Source organism: Limulus polyphemus, unplaced genomic scaffold (genome assembly GCF_000517525.1).
Source record: "Limulus polyphemus unplaced genomic scaffold, Limulus_polyphemus-2.1.2 Scaffold10321, whole genome shotgun sequence".
Lineage (NCBI taxonomy): Eukaryota > Metazoa > Arthropoda > Merostomata > Xiphosura > Limulidae > Limulus > Limulus polyphemus.
Window position 1 is genome coordinate 2,093 of NW_013675931.1, and position 6,003 is coordinate 8,095.

At 30.7% G+C, this 6,003-nt stretch overlaps 1 long non-coding RNA gene across 1 annotated transcript in view; it reads right to left on the reverse strand.

Moving 5' to 3' along the window:
• Positions 1-3,472: 3,472 nt before the first annotated feature.
• LOC106476338 overlaps positions 3,473-6,003 on the reverse strand; it is a 12,810-nt gene continuing 10,279 nt past the window's right edge. The window contains exons 2-3 of the long non-coding RNA XR_001291886.1: positions 5,018-5,285; positions 3,473-4,022 (exon numbers count right to left, since the gene is read on the reverse strand). This is a non-coding gene — a long non-coding RNA (uncharacterized LOC106476338). The remainder of the gene's footprint in view (positions 4,023-5,017; positions 5,286-6,003) is intronic.

Consider the following 6,003-nt stretch of genomic DNA (forward strand, 5'->3'; position numbering starts at 1 on the left):
AACACGAATGGGTTGAAATATTTAATTAAACTATGTCAAAATAAACCTTCATTTCGGTGCAATATTGAAATTAGCTTGAATACTTCGTAACCTCTGAATAGTGGTTGACCCAACGGGCCATGGTCTAGTAATAACAAAACTAATGGTAGGTAAAACTGTGGTGGTCAATACACTAAAATTATCTACTAGAATCCTAAACAATGTCCAAGGAATCAAAGTAGAGTCATAAGATATTTTAAGAAGTTGCGATATTCTGTAAAACTACTAAACTCATAATTTTTAGCAACAAAATTGTTGGTTTACCCACAAAATTTAATTTGCATAACAAAAAACCTCAATTACGAAAAAGGTAAGTTTATGAGCTCTATCCATCAAATCTTGTAACAATGAATAAATTCTATTGTATCTAATAAACTGAGAGTAATAACCATTGTATCATAACTTATTTAGAATATTTGTAGTTGGGAATAGAAGGTATCTAACTTCATTATTGAAAGTGTCCGTTTTATTTAAAAATTTAAATTTGAATGTTCCGTTAATAATGGTGATATCTAAATCTAGACAGGTTGCTTTGTTTTTATTGGAAGAGGTTTTACCTAGAGTGAACTCTGATGGATTTATTTGTTAAGCTATGTCCAGAAAATCTTAATAATTTGATATAAGAATATCCAAGCATGAGATGCACAAAGCTTTAATATAGTCTTTCTTAGTAAAATTTGTTATGTATGAAAAATTCTAGTCCGAATAAATACAAATTTGCAACTTGTGGGCTGAAATAATTTCCCATTAAAATTCTCTGTATTTTTGGAAGACATTTGCCAAAATGCATAAATGTATTAACAAGTAAAAAAATACATGGCCTGCAGGAATGTGAAAAAGTGTTCATTTTTGTGACTGACATTGTCATTGAAAGTTTTATGTTTAATGACATAGTAATTTTTCCAAATTATTATATGACCTGGAAGTTGTTGAAGAAAGACTTTAATTTTATCAATATGAAGACTAGTGTAAAGATGAGTGAAATCAGATGTTTCTACTGTTATAGCTTCAAAACCTTTCACTCTCTTTTTACATTCAATGGAATTACTAATTACAAATAGCAAATAATAGCTTGCCTACATTACTCATCAAACTTGATGACACCTGTATTTATGTTTTGAACAAAAATAAGTATATTATCTGACAGCCCTCACAAGGTGTCTTACAAACCTCTGAAACCTTTTGTTATAGAAACCTCTAGTAGGTTTTGTAATAAACTATCCTGTGCTTTATCCCTAATTTTGATTAACTGATTATTTTATGTGACACTAATTAATGTAATCAATACTCAATGGTAATTGATTATATTGAGCTAGTCACCCAACTCCAATCAATTGTTATTGTAGATTCTTAAATTACTTTCCATTGGTTCTTACATAATACACCCGACAGAATAAAGCAAGAGGACTGCTGTACTTTAATACATCTAACAGAATAAAGCAAGAGGACTGCTGTACTTTAATACATCTAACAGAATAAAGCAAGAGGACTGCTGTACTTTAATACATCTAACAGAATAAAGCAAGAGGACTGCTGTACTTTAATACACCTAACAGAATAAAGCAAGAGGACTGCTATACTTTAATACACCTAACAGAATAAAGCAAGAGGACTGCTGTTCTTTAATACGCCTAACAGAAAAAAGCAAGAGGACTGCTGTACTTTAATACACCTAACAGAATAAAGCAAGATGACTGCTGTACTTTAATATACCCAACAGAATAAAGCAAGATGACTGCTGTACTTTAATATACCCAACAGAATAAAGCAAGAGGACTGCTGTACTTTAATACGCCTAACAGAATAAAGCAAGAGGACTGCTGTACTTTAATACGCCTAACAGAATAAAGCAAGAGGACTGCTGTACTTTAATACACCTAACAGAATAAAGCACTGTATTGTTTAGCTGCTTTACTAAATATGTAGCTACTGTATACATAAAAATACACTTTACTGGTATTATATATATTTGTACTGTAAGAAGTAACTAATATAAGATCTTGTTTGAACTATGAAAGGTACTTTGGTGTCTGTGAACCTGTTGGTAACAGTAATAACTTGTTCCAATATGCATGGTATGTAGATGATTTCCTCAAATCACAACCAAAAAGCTCCGCAATTATTTTTTAAACAAAATGTTTAGAAGTATTTTTTCATCGTTAGAATTCTAAGCTAACTTTACACTATCTTATATGGTATCACATGCAAAAATGGGTTAAATACACAAAGTAAAAAAAAAGTGTCAAATTAGTGTTGTCAGTTCTTGCAAGAAAAATAAGCAAAACAAGCCACACTGTCTTTAAAAACTGCTCTTTCATGGCTTATCTTCAAACTGGTAATTTGTAATGGCTTACTTGGAAAACAGAATTTGTCAAGTGAACGAGCCAGAAAGTTCACGATTGTGGGTATGTGTTTTATAATTGAACAGGAGTGGGGATATGATGATTCTAAAATTGTAGTAATATGTAGACTATTCACTGACCCAGTCAATCATTGACTACCAACATTTTACTACATGTTGAAGTCAGCCATTACTAAAAATCCCAAACCTGTAACCCATGACTTTCATAAAATTAAAGCAACACTAGTTTAGATTAATCATATTAGTAATGTACAGTAAGTAGATGTTACAACTATTTGGTTGTTAAAGATTTTCTAATACTACAAATCTGAGAGTTGTTTTGTATCAGTCCAATATTCTCCAAGTTTGAAGAAACTAATTCTGTAAGTTCCTTCTGTTGTACTTCAGTTTCAAGTTAGACTATCCAGCAACAGAATGGATGGCTCAGCATACATTTCAAGTTTTGTTTCCCAAAGAAAAGTTCTCTCCTGAGTAGACATTTGTACCAAGCTGTAGAGTTGTGTTTATTCTAACCTACTTTTAATTAATAAGTTTTCTTGAAGCTATTTCATTTTCTACATTTTCTTTACAGTTATCTTTGGTTTGATGCTACATTAATGAAATAGTGAAAAACTGAATTTATGTATAAAGAAATATTAAATATCCAACTCTTACAAACTTTTACGGTACAGAGAATAAGCATCTCATGGTCAAATAATACTTTAGATGTGGCATATAGTGGCACAAAACATTATGTAACTCAATAATCTCCCGTCTGTGTAAGAAGAAAAAAAAAAAAACACCAACAAAGATAAACACCTCACTTTTGATATTCAAATAAGTTCATTTTCTATGAGTAACATTGTATTAAGCCTAAGAGTTATGTAGTTTGTCCATAATTGTTTTTTAGGTAATTAAGAGCTTAGGAGAGGCCAGCAAGTTTTTCTCTTCTGCATGTTTTTGTTTATAACTCTTCCAAGTATAAAACCTCATTGTGTGTGCATGTATTACAAAACCTATTGTATAATATTAAAACAAAATAATATTAAATACTCTTGTTTGGTGATGTGGTATCAAGTATGAGAATAACACTTTATTTCATTAAAAACAGCATTTATTGCCGAATTAAAAGGTTCAGTAACTTTCCAAGAGGATCATATCGCTTAAAAAGCTTGTTAACACTACTTATACAGGATTTATGTTTAAGGATTACCAATTTTTATTAAAAAAATTTATAAGTTGAATTTTAATAAGGTAATAGAATCATAGAATCTCCAAGAAAAAATTATGCTTTTCTGAGTAAAGACATTCACCAAAATTAAAGTTGAATCACTTTATTAGCAATCAGTGGACTTTAGTTAAGGAAAATGACAAATTCCTCACATTAGCTTGAGATGATATATTTCTCTGCATCCAAAATTAGAGTCCTGTTTATACACAAAATTGTTTAAATGGTATTTAAATGACTTTCTGTTTAATTAAATTTGTTTAATCTTCAAATATTAATTACTTCACAATGGCCACAATCTCTGAAGAAAAAAACTTCTATTACCCTGAATCATTTATATTATTTGGAGCAGGGTACCTGCATATCTCTGGGAAAAGAAGTGACAGTATTGAAGACCCTCCAGAAGGTGTTTTCCTGTAATAAAAACTGTAAACTGAATGATAGACTGAAAAACAAAATTGTGCATCATACATCGTATTTTTTGTTAATTACAGTTTAAAAAATATCTTCAATTTTCAACATTATGTTTATGTTTTATTAACATGATAAAACATTATTAAATGATTTGTAAAAATGCTACAAAACAAAGAAGGGAATGCTGAATTTAAATTTAATAATACAATTAATAATTTGCTTAAAAAAATAATAATCATGAAGTCACAAATACTATTTCTAGATAGTAAGTTATTGTAGAGAAAATACATCCATCACAAACACTATTTCTAGATAGTAAGTTATTGTAGAGAAAATACATCCATCACAAACACTATTTCTAGATAGTAAGTTATTGTAGATAAAATACATCCTGAACTAAAAAGAGTAATCTGTCACAAGTACTATTTTTTAGGTAGTAAGTTGTAAAGAAACTGTACCATGAACTAAGAAGAGTAATTTCTTACTTGTGACAAGTTACTGTTCTGAGTTTATGGTAAATTTTCTTTACAACAACTTATCTAAAAATAGTGCTTGTGACAAATTACTCTTCATACTACATGTAAGTTGGTTTAGAGAAAATGTAATTTGTCACAAGCACTATTTCAAATGAATAAACTCTGTGTTCATTTTGAACAGTCCATGTACCTTATGGACACACTTTACCAAGAATATGTTTTGTTGTTTAAGACTCATAACATAGGTAAATTAATATGTAGAATTATAAATGGACTTTTCTCTACATTAAAATACTTTTATTGTGAGCTTTCGGCCCTGTTACTGGAGCCTTCATCGGGCAATAATACACTGAGCAAGAACACTTGTTAAACACTCAGTGCATTGTTGCCTGATGAAGGCTCTGGTAAAAGGGCCAAAAGCTTGCAATAAAAGTATTTTAACGTAGAGAAAAGTCCATTTATAATTTTACAATAGTATGTTTTAACAATACAGCTGATTATGGATGTGAATAAAATTACCTGTTCATTGTGAAAATTTTATGTACAGTTTTCAATTAGATGTTTTATCTGTTTGGCTTGAAACAGTGTTTGAGTTCTGTTCCACTTCATTCCGTTTCTCAAACATAGCCTCCAGGATCTCCCACAAACAAGTTTCTTTAGGGAAATCGTTGTCCACTAGATTAACTAAGTAATAGTTCTGACTAACAGAGTATAACAGTTGCCGAGAAGGTGAGTTCTCAGGGTAAAGCTTGGCCCACTGTTCTGTCCACAGTCCAAATGCTTCATCCTATACAGCAGAAAAATAACTGTGTATATTTTCTTCTAGAATATAAAATGGAAACGTTAAGAATAATACTGAAATTAACTGGGCCTCTCTTAACTTCTGAGCACATTCTTACCTAACTGTCTCACTGTGGTAAATAGATCCATTCCTGAGTAAAATATCTTTTGACGAGTGTATTATATACAACTCTATGCTAACTTATACAGTTAAAGTTAATCCTATATCTGAATCATAAGCTTCAATACTAAAAAGATAAGGTCAAACCTAACATATTTTTTAGAGAGATACACAACATGGTGAATTAAAAAACAAGAAAACCTGGGATTAAAAAGAAAGATACAAATGAAGAATTCTACCCAAGTTAAAAACAAAAAGAAAAAGATAGCCCAGTCACATAGGAGATGAATTTTAAAGTTACTTATTACAGTAAGTAATGAGAGATGAAAGTGTGAAGTCAACACCTGGACAATATTTTGGAATAAATGTGTGAAAACCTCTTTAAGTACTCACTGGAACACTCCTGTATGGACAGAAGGATATGCTGGGTATGAGCAAAGAAGGTAAATCTGCAGAAAATCACAGAAGGTTCTGTAACATACCATAGAAATAATCATAACAGGTAGTTTTGTAGCATGACAGAGAAACGAAACAACACGGGTTGTTCTATAACAAGTGAGAGAAACGAAACAACACGGGTTGTTCTATAACAAGTGAGAGAAAC